This window comes from Columba livia, chromosome 11 (genome assembly GCF_036013475.1).
Source record: "Columba livia isolate bColLiv1 breed racing homer chromosome 11, bColLiv1.pat.W.v2, whole genome shotgun sequence".
Classification (NCBI taxonomy): Eukaryota; Metazoa; Chordata; class Aves; order Columbiformes; family Columbidae; genus Columba; species Columba livia.
In genome coordinates, this window is record NC_088612.1 from 16,901,920 (window position 1) to 16,919,190 (window position 17,271).

The 17,271-nt window shown below is 39.7% G+C and overlaps 1 protein-coding gene and 1 long non-coding RNA gene across 5 annotated transcripts in view; both read right to left on the bottom strand.

Moving 5' to 3' along the window:
- Positions 1-17,271, bottom strand: part of RORA (RAR related orphan receptor A) — a 397,620-nt gene that overhangs the window by 302,031 nt on the left and 78,318 nt on the right.
- Positions 5,379-10,819, bottom strand: LOC110357767 (uncharacterized). Its single transcript, XR_002411594.2, has 2 exons — positions 10,675-10,819; positions 5,379-10,236 (listed from the first exon to the last, which is right to left on the bottom strand). It is a non-coding gene; the product is annotated as an uncharacterized LOC110357767 (long non-coding RNA).

Sequence of the window (17,271 nt, forward strand, 5' to 3'; positions counted from 1 at the left end):
CACTAATATTTTTATCACCACATGAATGAATACCAGAAGACGGCTAAAGAATGTAGATCCAGATACACGAGATAATAGATGCTGCAGCTTTTTAAAACATTTTGAGATTCACATAGCTAACACAAATATTCTGTACTATATTGCACAGAAATCAGTAAATGCAGAAGGGACAGAAATCCAAATGCTTCACGGCAAAAGCTAGTCTTCAGCCGAGATGGAAAAAACATCACATACAGCCACACAATTCCCTAATGGGGCGTTGTAAGTTTCCTTACACTTTCCATCAGAGCAGCCAACACAGGGCATTGTCAGATAAAAGAGACACTACATAGGGCAGAGATCTGATTCAATTACATAATTTTTATCTGGACGGAGACAGTCTAAATTTTGGGAATATCCACCTTTAATGCAGCAACTGTTTTAAACACAGAAGCAAAACAAATCCAGTTCAAAGCAGTATGCATTACTGCCTGTATTTCATGTGAATCATCGTAATGTCTTTCTAAAAAGGAGTATTTTTTATTCCAATGTCCTTTCAGTTCATCTCGTTCCCTTTTCAAGCCCCTGTATTGCAGTAGGAGCACAGAACGATGAAGTCACACTGCTGACCTGCCCTTTAACAGGACCTTAATTTTTACACTCCTCTGCATTTAGCCAAGCTGTACAGATGAATAGCTACTGTAATTTCTGTCATCTTTAACTTTGAAAGCGAGAGTTTATCTTGGTTCCACTTCCTATTTTTCCTCACCTTCCCTTGTTCTCTATTCCCTATCGTTCGCCTCCTCTCCGTTTCTATTTTCACCAATCACTTTTCTTTACATTACTTGCACTTCTGTAAAGTCATCTCCTGCAAACACACTAATTTGCATCTTACTTACAATCCCTCCTTTTACATAGTCAAGTGTTTGTTTTTTTATTTAACTAGTATCTTAATAGTCCTTTTCCCAGCTTGTTTATGCAAAAGGACATTCTAAAAATTACTCTTCCTGCACTGCTATCCACAGTCTGCACCAGACGGCAGCGTTAAACATAGCTGTTGCTAGGACAGTTTCAGCACGAGCTATTTAGTCAACACCTGTTGTCTTGATAAGGTGCGAAAGGTGGCTGGGAGGCTGGCTGCTTTCTCTCTTTCTGCCTCTGTCCCTCAACACACCAGCAGCTCTCTTCCACTTACTGCAATCAATCCCTCTGCCCTATAGATGTGCAGGTGATATTTACCTGCTGCTTAATTGTTTCCATTTATTTTCTGCGTTCTTGGAGAAGTTATGTAGCAAGAAAGAGATATTTGTGTACGGCACTGTGGTGTTGACACCATCCACCAATATAAATGAGAAATCAGGTCACCGTTAAGATTCGGTAAACATACAAATAAAGCACCCATTTGGGGAGGGGGAGATAGTCTTTGAACAGCAGAATATTTTAATCTACAGGCTAGTTTCACAGCTACTGTGATTCTCCAGTCTCAAATCTGTGTTCAGCAATGCCTGCAATATAGCTCTGTGCAGGAAGAACCAGGTCTAAAACTCATGACTGAGTAGATTTAGTATCACTATTATCTGACAATTTATTTCAGAATACAACAAAGAAAGATTATTAAACCTTCATCACTCAAATTATCAAACAAGTGAAACTGAGTACACACCACTGACAGACAGAGCAATGCTAAGGATTACAAGGGATGGGATTTATCTAATGTGAAGAAAAAGGATGTAAATAAAGACACTCCACATTATGCATTATAGTACCACATAATAACAAAGAATGCTAGCAGTGGTATGTTCAAGATTCAAAAAAATATAGTAACACAAAAATGCTTGCAGCTGAGTTAAGGCAAAACACTTTAATTATATCTAAAAAAACCCTCTAAAATATAATTAATCCCATACAGTTATCTTTATTACCCTTTAGTATTGAGCTTAATAATGTGAAGAAGCAATATTCTTAAACATTGCATTTCATGTATTAGTATAATAACACTGACAAACTTGCCATTATTGCAGTAAGCTCACGGTGTCAGTCATACCTCAACCACCTGTCTGCACTTCTGCAGTGCTGTCAAGGGACCTCCAGGAACTCAATGACACCAACAGCCGAGGCCCTGAGACACCAAGAGACCCAGGCATCGCTGCATCAGAAGGCTGCGACAGAGCTGGGAACGGCATCCAACAGCTTCAACATTCATGCCATAACCACAGAGCAATAATCTGCATGCATCAGTAGAACTCCACGAAGCTTACAGAAGTGCCTCTGTGCCCCACCAATTCACTTCCCCTCCTCGTCTTCTCCAAGTTGAGAAAATCTCCAGAGACGTGGTCACCAAACCTTAGGACAGGGTTGAGCATGTGCACATCTATGCACCCATTTGCAAACATCCTGGCACAATACAGCTTTCCATACTCTATCAAACAAGCCTTTTCTATTCAAATAGGACATTGCATATGAACAACTGGAGAAGCACAATGCAGAAGAGTTATTAAAAAAACAAAGCAAAACAAACAAAAAAAAAGCCACAACCAAAACCTTACACAACAGGTAATTTTAAACAAGGTTTCATTTATTAATACACATGAAAATGTGTCCACACATCAACAACAACAAGAACAAAATAGACTGGGTACATGGGTGGGTGTTATACAAAATGTGGTAACTTGACCCCACAAGTGTGTGGTGGTTTGTTTTGTCTTGGTTGTGTTGTTTGTTTTTTTTTTTAAATCACCAAGCTTAATAAACTAAAATTAACTAAAATTACAAAAATGAATAATAGGAGAATTCAGGGTTTTAAAACAAAACAACTTTTCAGCTGGGCAGAAAATCAAAATGTACATTTGGCATTTTCATAAGCCATCAAGGAAATAACATGGGTCTATTCTTCATTTTGTCTCCTGCTCCAGAGCTATTTCTCTTACAGCAAAGAAGCTCCTTCAGAAAAATGCAGTAAAACAATCACTTACCTCTTTACCTTTATCTGCAGAGCTGCAGATAAAGTCACAACTTGGAAGAAACAAAAGCTAATTCAGTTTGGTTACAGTGACTGAAATTTATGTGTCATGGAGTACCAAATGTGAATATAGTAAGCAGAAGGACCTCCACAGTAGCTAATGACTACTAAGTAACATTGATAAAGCTTCTAACACATGCTATGTATTTGAACAGATGATAGATGTGTAAGCATCTTCAATAACACTGTCCTCTGTGGGACTATCATGCCAATTTTCTTCTGTACGAACCACAGTTTTCACTCTAAAAATCCTACAGTCCGTGATGGATTCCAGCCACAGTATCTTTCATATTCCAGTTAAATACTCCCAAGGATAAAATTCACCTCAACACAGAAGGGCTCTGAAAGCCCAATTAAAAATATCCCTACCTCAAAGAAGGCTGAAAGAGTCTGAAGAGTCTTGCAAAGCTGCTTTGCACTTCAGGGGCAGGAATAAATTTCACCCCCCAAAATACACTGATACATTAAGTTTCCATGAAAAAAGCACAAAGGCTTTGTGTTGATGCTTCATGTTAATAGATCTCTCTGATGCTAAAATGGAGAGTCTTGCATACAAACGAGTAAGCTATACAGTATTTCCTCATCTTACTAATCATTCTCATTTTACATTTTCTCATTTTTACAGCCAAAAGTTGAGCATAATGATGTTTTGCACTGAAAAGGCAAGAAGTTCATCTACTATAATGAAATTTTTAAGAAGATATAAGCATTATTTCAGAAAATTTTGCTTTATCATTCCTGCTGGTGTGCAGGAAGGTATTTGGTCAGTGAAACATCATGAAAAGCATCATGTTCACAAAAACATTGTATAACTTTGTAGTGAAAGAGTCTGTGCTACGGATGAAATGAAATATAAAGGGGGAATGCTCATAGGCACAATTACAATGGCTTAAGAAGTAGGGGCTCATTTGAGGAGCATCTCAAGAGACCAATGGGGAAAAAAAACAGTTGTTCTTAACTAAATTTCAGAACATAAAAGTAAAAAATTACTGCTGTTTATTATCCTTCCCACAACTCCAGCCGAAATTCAGCTAGAAATGCAAGTAGTATCCTGGCTACTTCCAAACCAGAACTGGAAACCAGGCCATTTCTGCTTTTGTGCATTTGCTGGTTCACACTGTGAATCAGATCCATAAACACAGTGGCAGGGCAGGACGCAGTAGCTCAGAGCTCTCATTATTATGGGGCAAAAGACTTCATCCGAGCCTGATTAACAGCCACAGCTGATTTCTAATGACAACACTGACATAAAAGGAAGAGATATCATAAGGGAGAAAAAAACATGACACACTTAAAGAGAACAGAAACTTAGGCCATTGCTACAGCACCTGAAAAAACTGAAGCACTGAAAGTCTACCAGCTTGATCAGTATTTCCTCAGACTCGCACAGTTTCTTTCGACAGCGTTTGTCACAACAGTTCACACCACTTATTTGTCAAACCCAGTTTCCCAGCAGAGGGCAAAATGCTACTTCTGTAGCTGCTGTTTAAGCCGCTTTTTAAGGGACACCAAAGAGAGGATGGAGAGCGGCTGGTCCTGAAAGGAACAGCTCCAGAGAGAGGAGGGAGCGGCCGGGGACCGGGCAGGGGGACCGGGCAGGGGCAGCACAACAGCCCAGCTGTCCCTGCGCACCGTGCGGCAGCCGCTCCCTGCATGGCCATGGGTGGCCGACCTCGCCTTGGCAAGATAAATACTGCATCCCTGTGCTTCTCCATCACCTACACAGTATCGACAGCTTCTCCTAAGATCACATTCTGTAGTAAATTAGTTAGTGATTTTACTTTGCAGAAGGAAAAAAAAAAAATCTTTACAGCTCTAGAGAGTAAACAGCATCAGTAATTAAATTATACCGCAAAATAGAAATCCAAAAGAAAAAGAGAGAAAAATATTTGTATATAACAAACAACACATTCAATATTAACAATTCTAAAATAGATGAGCACATGGAATACACTGTAAATAATTTAGGAACCAGTGCCCTCATTAACGATTTGATACTGTCAGAATGTTGCTTATTCCATTTCTTCCCCATCTTCCACTCCCTAAAGTGGTTTTATATTTATATAAGGCAAAATACGTATTTTGTACTTGCCTTATGATAAAACATTGCCTGAAGGGCTTAAATGCTACAGTGAAAATAGCCCTTACAATCCCTGGATTTGTTAATTTCAGGACAACAAGATACATTTACAACACCTTATCACAGATGCACTCCACTAGACAACATGAATAGAGATCGCTATATCCAATTAGAGAGTTTCAAAGATAATAGAGTTTGATTTGCAGAAAATTTTCAAAGATGTCATATCTTTGAACAAAACTTATTAGGGGTCCATCAGCCGTTTGAACAGTTTTAATGAAGTTGAAGCTCAGCTAAATATGAAGTTATTTTACTCCATGATTAACTTTGAAGAATTTTATTTTTGAAGCCTTAACATCCTGTAATTAAAAAGAATCCTTAACACATCGCAGTAATTCAGTATTCAGTAATTTATGTTACAAGTTTTACTTCCAGAAATGGTCTTGATATATAGCCAAATGCTGTTAACCAATGGGTGCACTTTCGTTTATTGCTACCGGCATCTTCAATATTTTAAATCTCTCAAACAAACCATATTCTCAGCTTCTCATTCAACACCACAGCGATACATTTGAAGAACGCCCTTCTTTTGGCAGCCAGCTCATCTGCCCGCAGTGTTTGCTGCATCTTCACCTTCACCTACCGCAGCACAAGTCAATCCAAACACAAGGTGCAGGCCCTGTCCAACCAAGATATTTCCATGAAAAGATGTAGCATCTGCAATTATTGGTCCTTACAGCTGATGCTACTTCTCAACAACATCTTCATTCCACACTCTTGCTCATTTAATTTGGGTCTCTAAAAGTACTCAAAAGGCATACTAAAGCTGGCGGCTAGCAACCTACTGCTACTTTAGCTAGAAAGTTTTTTTTAAGCCTCCAGAACACTAAAAAAAATATATATATATATATATATAAATGTGTGTGTGTATATATATGTATATATTTTTTTTTTTACTCCAGTGCTACTTTACTAACACTCTCCAAGAACAAAACTAAAACAATCTAACAGATCACACGGATGTACAATAGTACAATACAAAATAATGGATTTCAAATAAAGAGCACAACAAATAGTTTGGCTACATTTCACAAACCTTGTTTAAAATCGCAGCATTTGGAAGGATTTAGTAGCTCGGGACAGAAATGACCTCTTAACACTGCATGCTGCTAGCACACAACCTTTCATCATAGCATGAAAAGACTTAATACTACAAAGCATATGGTATTTTAAAACCAGAATATCTTGCGTCCCACTTCTAAGTCAGGCCTCTTGCCTTCCTGGTTTTCTTCAGCTTCAGTACTAAACATTATATTAAAAAGAACAAGGAATGGAAAGATCACCTATAATATCAGAGATAACGAGCACTATGTACGTCATTACCTACAAGCAAGTAAGAATTCTCATGCACAGCACCACATACTATTTGCAATATATGTTTTTGAAGGTTATACAGGCACCATACATGGTCCTCTCAAGATTATTCCTTTTAGGGCAAAACTTAAGCATTTCTGTTGGGAGGAGGATATACTGTATTCAGATCATAAACATATAAGCAAAGGAAGCAGAGTCACTTCTCAAACCTGGTAGGAGAAAGTAAGGTCTTCTCACTGAAAGCAGCACCAACGCAAGATTTTGAGATGTCCCAGTGGCAACATGTGCAAAGATGTCCAGTGGCCTGGAACAGGTCTTCGTAAAAATGGTTGCTTTCCTATTTTTGGAATGGGAGTAGTGCACATAGCCACTGCTATCAACTGAAGAGTTAATTTTGAAAAATATCTGTATTCTATTTTGCTCTACAAAAAGCCTCCTTTCGGTAACATTCCTTGGCTTTAATCCATACTCAAAAGTCACTCAGCCTACTCTTATAATATCACAGTAGCAGCTTAAGGAAAGACTAGCAGACTCCTTTTGTGACCCTGGAATATCCAAATGCCTTTTCTTTCCCAAAGGGAAGCAACAAACAAAGCAAAAGCTCTGTGTCAGGCTCGGGCTAGTTTTGTGGTGGCAGCCAGGCTGGGAGCCAAGAGGCACGCACCCATGGCAGACCTCCCATCACCCTGACTTAGCATCACATCCCAGAGCTGGGGGGTCCGGCACATGGAAGCTGTCCTGCCTCCCTCGCCTCCTCGCAGGGCTCTGGCTGAAGGGAAACAACACAGCCCCGGCTGCCTGGCAGCTCAGTGACCAAACAGGAAATAAAGAAAGAGGAAAAAGCTATTGGAAAGAAAGAAGCCCTAAGTAAGGAGGAACAAACAGGGATGTTTGTTATTTCCCCTCTCCTTCTGTCTCTCTCTCACACACACGCTCCCTCCCCCCTCTACATTCCCCATTATTATTATTATTATTGTTTTCAGCTCTTCTAACCTATGGGGAAGTATTTTGGGTAAAATGAGACAAGTCTACATGAAATGCAAGCTTCTGATGTAGACAAGAAATCTTCTTTTTTTCCCCCCAGAATATTTGGCTTGACACTTCAAAGGCTTATTTCTCACATTCACAGTGATTCTTCTATAAATATATCCATCTATATGCACATAGCGACTGCAACAAATCCACGGTCACATAGGACTTCACAGTCATTACATGCACACCAAGCTGCAGCCCTATAGACCTCACAATAAACCATGGGGAAGAAACTGTAGACCTTCCACAAACACCCCCAGTTTGTGTTAATGGGCTAGATAAAAACATTAGATGCGGTCTTCCTAAGTACTGCTCCATGTTCCAATCCTTATCAGACAATGGGGACACATCTACTCCTTTCACTAGAGGACAGGGGTCTTGGTTCACATCATACGTTACATGGGCATCAGGTAACAGAAACACCCTTTGTCTGCTCAATCGGGCATTTAAATAGGAGGCTACAGGAGAGAGTTTACAGCATGGAACATGGTGGCTCTTTTTTTGGATGGGTGAATTATTTTTAAAAAGCAAAGATGCATTTGTACTGTTCTCTACTCTATCCCTGCTAGCTCTGTGGATCTCTTATTTTCGCAGGGGTTATACTCTGCCGGTGTCTGGTACCAGCCCACGCCCAAACCATACTATTAAGTCTTCCAAAATGAATAATAGATGAAAGGAGGTGCTGCTGAAAACAGTGACAATCAACTCATCAAGAAAAGCTGTTTCACCACAGCAAGAAACCTCCTGCTCAGAAACACTAAGCCATACCTACCATCATACAGAGCATATTCTATTTACAGTACACCTATCTGATTTTAATTACATCAGAGGAGTGTAAATTCTAGGAGTGAACCCTTTGATCTTTAAAGCCAAGAGATGTAGAAAAAGTTAAAAACACACTATCAAATATTTTCATCACATTTTGAGCTTCATCACAAAGATGTATTTATAGCATCAACGAGGGGGTGTTGTGCAGACTTTCTGAACCAACTTTTACAGAAGTGCCATACCTATGCAGTATTATTGTATGAAGTACATTCTTCAGTATTTGAAAAAGCTCTGTGACCTCTCCTTTTAAAAAAGGTACCACTCAGGAATTTAGCTCTCATTCTAGGTTTTGAAAAACAAGTATTTGTAAAAGGATGGGATACTTCACTAAATGCAGCATGAAGTGTTCCCATTATTCTTTTTATTATAGCCCAATGAGCTTTTAAGACACTGGAAATGAAAAGGATATTGTGCAATGTCCACTTAAAAATCTCAGTACAACAGTTACCTGCACATTCCAGACAAATGTGTCCCTTAAGTAAGGGCATGTATTTAAGAAGAAATACAGTTCATAGTTGAACATACATTGATGTTGTTTTCTTATTAATATATACTTTAATGATATAGGTTCTATTCTGTACCTACCAGTTCCCTGGTCATATTATCAGAGACACTTGAGTACTCTGCAAAACCCCAATGTTCTTCTTACATTACTGTAGAGTGCTCTTCCTGCTTCAGAGAGAAGAACTAGAACAACCACACAGATCACACCTATGTATCTGCTTTCCCAAAGTCTCTGAAAAATCAGAGAGCTGGATTTGGATCACCCACCTTTCAACCTTGAGTTCATTCCTACTCTCTGCCCAGGTACAAGAACCTGTTCCCAAGTGAGTCCTTGCAGGATAAAGATCTTGACCAGTGCAGGCTAAAGATTCTCAAGTCTCTGCAAGTGCTGAAGTGTGGACACTGCTAAGGTCAGAAAGAATCAGCACAAGCACAATCATATTTTACAGTTCACTTTTTAATCTAAACATGAATAAAATTCCAAATCCCAGCCATCACAGCATTCGTTCCCTATGGTTACGTCTCTAAGAGGAAGAGGCAGACACTGCAACTGAGAGTCAGAGACAATGGCACAAAACAAACCTCTCTATTCCTGCTCACTTGAGGCATTTTTTCAACCTCTACAAGGTTTACTATTTCTTCCCTGAGGCAATGACTGGGACTGCATTTTTCCAGTCCCCCTTTAGCTCATCCACTCACATTTGTCGTCTCTCCTGGCATCTCTTAGATACTTGGTGATATCTACTACCTCTTCCATCTTCATCTTTCAGCTCAACCAGACATATCTGTTAGCTCTGTTATGATTGATCTAATTTTGATGAGTAATAAACATGACACACTTAATGTCCTTTTACTTTATCACTGAGAATTGCTGGAAAGGCACTCTCTTCAAACAAGGTTTTCACTAGTTACAATTTTTAAGCCAATCCTGCTGTCAGGTACAATAGTATAATTTACTGTCTCCAGCTAAATCAGCACATCTCCACATTTCTAACATCACAGCAATATGCACTCTAGAAAGTCTTCAAATGGCAGAACATAGGAAATTCAGACATATGGGACTGCAGTGGTGAACTGAATTGCATTCTGATGGCTGTCTCCCACTGACACGGTCAGAGTACAGGAAAACAGAGTTCATTCTATGTATTAAGTTGCTGATTTTATGACAAGTTAACTCCTGCACTAGATTGTGTAATGACTCTGTCACTGTAGTGCATGGTCTGTGAAAAGAGAGGGAAGGCTGCAAAGCCTTTCTTCATCATCTGCCAGGACTGGGCGACAAGAGCGAGTACCAGAGGAGAGAGGGAGTGAAAGAAAACTTCCTTGCATCCATTCCTTGGAGACAGCCTTGGGTTCTGGTAACAGGACGTGATCCATCAAGCCAACAGAAGTTAGTCACTTCAACAAACCAAACTCAAGCCTGGGTAAGAAAAAAAATAATGGAAATAAAGAGCTGAATTACGTGTGCCGGCATTCCAGTAGGGATGAAGCTACAGAGCATCCTCAGGACAATTGTGCTGTAGACAGTTTGAGCATTTACAATCATCTGCAAAATCATCATTACAGGGAAATTCTGCAACCCCTGTGCTGGGCATTTGGAAGTGGTCCAACCTCTGCACCCCTCCGTGGAAGATACACAGAAGCAGACATAGCAGCAAAATAATAGCGTGGCAAAAAACCAGCATGATAGATGTTCTCCTCCTCTGCTGCACAGTGACAACCTCCGGGAAGGCCACAGCTCCTACTAGAAGCCTGAGGCCACACATGTAACTAATACAGAAGAATGATAATGCTTCCATGAGTTTGACTTTTAAAATGTATCCACAAACTTTTTTCTGACTCTTACAAACATACCCACCCTTTACATAAGAGGCAAGTCTTTCTTTCTGTGCGACATGCTTCAGAGCAGTGGATACGTCACAGTTGTTTGAATCACAGCGGAGTATTCTCTTTCCAGTTCAGCACAACTGAAAATGCAGTGGGTGAAAATGCAGCACTGTAGTTTGTGTTGTTTCCCGCCCCTCCCTCCCCCCCTCCCCCTTTACACAGCTGTAATTGAAAGGGGTGAATTTTCCACATGCACAGCGAGTGATGAGCTCTATTCCCCTCTTGAGGCTGAGGACTGGTAAAACTGTAGAGGCAGAATTTCATTTGATCTTAAGTCACAAGAAAACATACTGCTAAAAATGCTAGAGATTAACAGATTTTCCTGGTGATTTTTTTCCCAGTGTCTAGATGAGAGAATAAATTGCTAAGGCTTCGCTGTCAGTTTATCTTGTCATTCAGACCCTCCAATTGAGATTACTTCTGTTCTTCACTACAGACCATCTGTTTCCCTGTATAGAAAGGACGTATGTACACTGGCGTTCATTAGTGCACATCAGGAATGCCCTCTTCTTGCGCAATAGCACCAATTAATTGCTGTTCCTTTAAGCTCCGAGAGAGTGAAGTGGAGCCTAACACCACACTTACACAGAGTGACAAAAAAAACCAACCCACTTTCATCTATAATTTAGGAAAGTGGTTGCAGTTCAGCAACAGTTAAAGACTAATCTCTCATGCTTTTTGTGCATTTACATAATTGATTTGCTAGATAATGCACTCTGCTTCCTTATTTAATAAACATGTTAATGATTTCAGACAATTACTCAAAACTGCCTACAAGTGTCTGCCTAAGAAACACAAAAAAAATTAAAATGAAAATACACACCAAAAGGCACATCCTTCATATCACATTACACAAGATATTAAGTCAATATGTCACCCTGTCAACAGTCACTTGCTACCTGCTGTTATACATTTATTTAAAGTCTTGTGTATTAGCCAGGGCTAAGGCACTGACTAGACACCCATGTGGGCTAAAAAGAGAGCTCAAGAATAAAACTGGTGTGCTGTCAAAAGTCTGCGTGTGTGCGTGTGGGGAGGGGAGCTGAGAGACACAGGGAAAGGAAGAGGGAGAAAAAATAATGCAGGGTAGGAAGAGGAGATTAGAGAAGACATCTCTGCCATGTAGTCTCCTTTGGGCTACAGGGGGGGAAATTATGGAAAAACTAAGCTTGTTCTATTTTTCCCTCCACAGCTTGAAGAAGGCCCAGCAGACAAACGTATCACTTTGAATCTTGTAAGTCAGCACACATTTCAGGCGCTCTTTTGTTCAGTTTCAAGGCATCAGAGAAGCTCCTGATTGCAGGGCCGGGCTTGGGGCCCATGTCCCACCTGCCCCTGCTATTCCAGGCTGCAGCAAAGCAGAGCTGCCACTAAAAGATTCAGCTCTGGCTGAACTGAAAAAGCAGGAGGGGGAATGGAAGAAGCACCAACTAGTATAATAGCTGGTATCACCATTACAACAGAAAATCTAATACTGCACTTAGAGGAAATTCCAGCACAAGCGGCTGCGGGTCTGATCATCTACTTGACATAAAACCTTATATAGCAAAGGTCAGTTTGCTTTTGGAAAACTGGCTAATGCGAGGCACTGTGCAAAGCCATCCACAAAGCTGTTTCCATGGCCCGCACCGCAAAGAGATCCAAGAGGGTGCTACTTGTCCACCCTCCCAGCTGGAGGTTAAATCACTCCAATAACAGCTGACAACCAAGAGAGCAGAATAAGAGAAAAATTGTCCATGTCTTCTATCTACAGTTTTTAATCATAATAGGTATTTTAAAAATAGCTATTCACTCCTCTGTGTTGGTTTAGCAATTCAGGGAGGGCATGGATGGAATCAATAAAAAAAATATTATGCTACACCACTGTTATCTTCATCCAAGCAAGGTTAATGGAAAAGTGTCAGCAAAATGTTGCACTAACTTCAAGTTAAAAACAAGGATGTAGGTATGGCTGTGCAATAAAATAAAACCAGCACATTATGAAGAGAAAATGAGAATTGGAATAGGTTTATTATGGCACAGTCAAGAACTTGACCACTGTACAGTGGCAATAACAATACTTCATATTTCGGAATTCACTCATTTTCAGTAACATACCATATTTTACCTGTGTGTACCATATCCACAGCCTGGACACCATACTGATCTTATAGAACTGTCTGCTTATAAAATGGGAATTAAAACCATCTTACTCATCTTTCCTAGTAACAAGCAGGTGCAGCATAAAGCATTTTGATCATCACTTCTAGATTGAAATTCCTTGCACTGAAGAAAATGGACACAGAGACTTATTAAACTTCAGATCAATGCATACAAACCCCACATTTCCACAAGATACATTTTTAAGCTATGAGTTTAGCACAGATTTTAAGGAAAAACACTCACTGGCTATATTTAATTTTCTATTGATTTGACATATCTTAGGAGTCGTACTGAGATGCTGTATTGACATACAATAACTTCTCTTGGACCAGCAAACTTTTCCACGCACTGGAAATATTTTACAACCGTCACTGATGGCATACAGACTGAAAGACAAAGTTTTCCGTAACTCCAGTGCCTGCAAAGTTTCCATAACCAGACCGTAGTTTGTTAACAAATTCTGACCATTTTATGAGACCAGCTGAGTGGCAATGACATTACTGCTCTAAAAATAACTGCCACAAACTAAAAACTCCAATTCTCTATCCCTGGATTTCCATTTGGTTTCCATTTCCAATGAATATGGAATGAGTCAGCACCACCAAACTCACAGACCTTAAACTCACATCCACACTCAGCAGGAACAGCTGGTCTCATCATCCTCCACAGGTGACCATCTGAAAAGTAACAGATTTCCCAATTTCCATCATCCCTCTGCTACCAATGCTCCAGTTGCTTGCTGAGATTTCAGTTCACAACAACACTGCTCTCATTCTCCCCAAATTAGAGATACATGCAGTAAGCAGCAGAGATACAAATGAGATGCTTTAAACAGGTTGTAAGCACCTTGCTTACTAGAGACCTAGGAAACAAATGCAGTAGGGTGGGAGAAAGAAAAACCAAACCTCTTAACTGAGAATGACCAATTTATTCAGAACAGAACAGCAGTGTAATAAAAATAAGTACTGCTACAAGCCCTTCAAATTTTTACTCCTGAAGTTTTACTCCTGAAATTAACTAATGTAAAATCATATTGTGTTTATTTACCTAAGGTGGGCATGTAAACTGGACAGAAGTATCACTTGGAATACTCTGCACAACCAGTTACTTTCTAACCTGCAGATTTATTCATATATAAGGGCCGAATATCTATGTAAATGACAAATTTAAAAAAGAAATCACACTCCAGTTTGCCACACTGCACCAGAAATTGGGTTACTCTACTTCTTCCATAGCTATCATACCATACCCAGAGCCACAGCAGCATCTCCTAGAGCACACTGTGGACAGGATGTTAAACACAAGAGGTAAAATCATGATAAAAAAATAAATCATCTACATCTTCTGTGAAGTTGTTTTTCACTTTCTCTGTCATATCCTGATTCAAGATTTCCAGATGATATCTAATTTGGGAGAGAACAGTAAATTCAAACCTGAAATTAACTCTCCATGTTTGTGTGTGTACATCTAAACCACAACACACACTGTCAAATCTAACAAGTTTTAGTTTACCCTTTCCTCCCAGTAATGTTAACTGCTTAAACTCAATACAAGACAGTGGCTAAGACTACAAAACCAGAAATGTAGGTATAATTGGACATGTCAGGCCTGGCCCTGTACAACTCTGCTTTTAAAAATAAAATTCTAAGTTACAACTTTTGCAGGTACTTTGTCATATATGAGAAATACATATAATTTACATATATGGAAGAAACACTGTTCCTCATAGATACATAAGGAAGATTGAAAACCAAAACATTCTTATTTTTTGCAATGAGAATGGTGAGCCATGGGGACAGGTTGCCCAGAGCAGCTGTGGATGCCCCCTCGTTGGAAGTGTTCATGGCCAGGCTAGAGGGGGCTGTGAGCAACCTGATCTTTGAACGTCCCTACCAACCCAAACTATTCTATGATTCTATAATGGCTTCAAAGTCTTACCTCATTTTGTTACATATGTGTATACGTATATTTCCTTCCACACACATTAACCGGAGGAAGAGGAAAGTCAAAATTACAAACTGAAACATAACTGCTGCACTTAGCTCTATACAACATCACTCCTTTATTGCTTCTCCATTAAGTCTATTCAGATATTGAATGAGAACAGGGACATCAGGGCTTGCCCTATCCAAACCTATTATATTTGTTAGTATTTGGTCACCTAAACCCCTTCTGCAGAGCCATCAGTTCCGCTCACCTTTCAATTTCTAAACGTTCTTTTTTCCTCGAGGTACCATATTCCTTTCCCTGGTATTCCACCAAAAGCAGATTCAGGATGATGATAAGTAAAAACGGTATCAGTTCTATAAGTGAAACACCAAAGCCAAGACTGCCTTGTAGTCAAAATAAAAGACAGCAAGTCAATGCTTGCAGATTATGGCTAATAAATATCGCAGCAAGTCAGATTAATGCCTAGTGTCTCTCAGACTCACGTATTTTTTTATTTCAAAGACTCAGATGAGCAAACAACATAAACCCCAAACTTTCCACAGACTGAAAAGAAAAAAAAAGCCAAACACAAAAAGCACAGCATGTCTGCTTAATTGTAAGTGCACCAAACTAAATCAATTTTCTTGTTTTGGGCTATTTTTTTCCCTCTATGATAAAAACTTTAAACGTAGCATCCCATTTTCACAGTCCCTGTCAAACACCTACATGTCAGAAGGCAGAGAAGAGGCAATGTGAATAACCCCTATTCTGTTTCTTGAAGAGGGTCAGCACAGTAAGTTGCTTCTGTTGTGCATGATATGCCAGAGCACTTGCTTAGGAGCAAAGGTGCGATTCAGATTGCAAGGCAAAAGGCTTAATATAGGTGAAAAAAACCACGTCTTTTTCCCCTCTAGGTCTATAACTTTCTCCTAACTGCTCCCACTGGGTTATATCCTCAGCTGGAATGAATTAAGAAAAAGAAAAAAAATCAATGAAGCAAAGCCTACTGACACTAGTAAGTTCACCTCTTGTAAAATTCCCTTGCAAGCAGCATAGTCATACTACTCCCAGTGCCTAACACAGCCTTTCTTCTCCCCTCTTCCTCCGCGAAACCCATCAAGACCAGTGAGTCTGTTCAGTGAGCTTTGCTCCAAAACATTATCTGATTTCAATTGTAACGTCAGTGAACAATATTCTTTCTAAAAATAAGAAGCCGACACAAGAATTTAAGAACAGGACCTGCTCTCCTGAGATTTATGCCCACCTCCCTTCCCCCTGCCCACTGCGTCTCCTCTCTTCTTTGAGCCTTTCTTCCTGGTTATCTGATAATTCAGACTATAAGCTCTTCAAGGAAAGAGCCAGTATTCTCAGGGGTTTGAAAAGCATCATTGCCAACTTAGAGCATTTTATTAAAGGGCTATTTATAAATAAGGCTCTATTGCAGCATGAAAGTGATTTATCAGTCATGACACTGGCATCAATTCAACATATACCTTGTGCGATGGTTCAGCTCACTGTCCTAGGAAGGATGCGAGGTGTCATGCAACCTCTAACCTTAGGATTCAATGTTTCTAAGTCACGATACATGTTCATTTCATTTAAGGGATGAATTTTTAAATTAAGAACAGATGGAAAAAAATCCACTTCTGTAAGTAGAAGAGTTCCAGTTGTGAAATTCAAATGTTATGTTTATTTCACGTGTTAAATTATATATAAGGTGCCATGTTAAATTATACATACAGGAAGAGCTCATATAAGTGAGGTAAAGGTCTCTCCAGATTTCTCCTCTTAAAAAAAAAACCCACACACAAACAAAAAAACCAACGAAAAACCAAACACAAAAGCCCCCAACACCCTACCACTTCCTTCTCCTTTTTGTTTTGTCAGCAAAAGGCAAGAACCGTGCTAAATTCTGATCACAGGCACATGCCACAAGCCTTTAAGGGACATTTAGCTTCACCGTGCCCATCTGAACCTACAGCATTTTCTGGCATTCAAAACACCTTAGTGGTGTCTACATTTCCAAGACGGCATCTGTTTTCTCTCATATATAAAAGTATCCTTTCAGAGGCTACAATATCCTTTCATTCTTGCAATCTATATGCTGGGTTTTCCAGGCAGTACCCTCTGAAATGGCACACCTATCAGTAATATAGCAGAATCCCGAAAAGGTGGCCTTACAGGAAAACACCACCACCACCACCACAACAAAACACCAGCCACAACAGCAACAAACAAAACAACCAACCAACCAACAAACACCTAAAATCGCAGTCAGTTGCAGGGTTATTTCAATCTCATCATCACTACTGTTTCTAATATTGGACACATATATTCAATTCAGATAACAACATCCATACCTTGACGAGAACACACAAAATTGGAAGTCAAGTACAGTAACAAGCACAACATGGGGACACCACTCAAAAATTCATTACCAGGTCTACTGAAAGCCAGAACTGTGGCAATTACAAGGCTTGGCAGCAATTTATTTAGA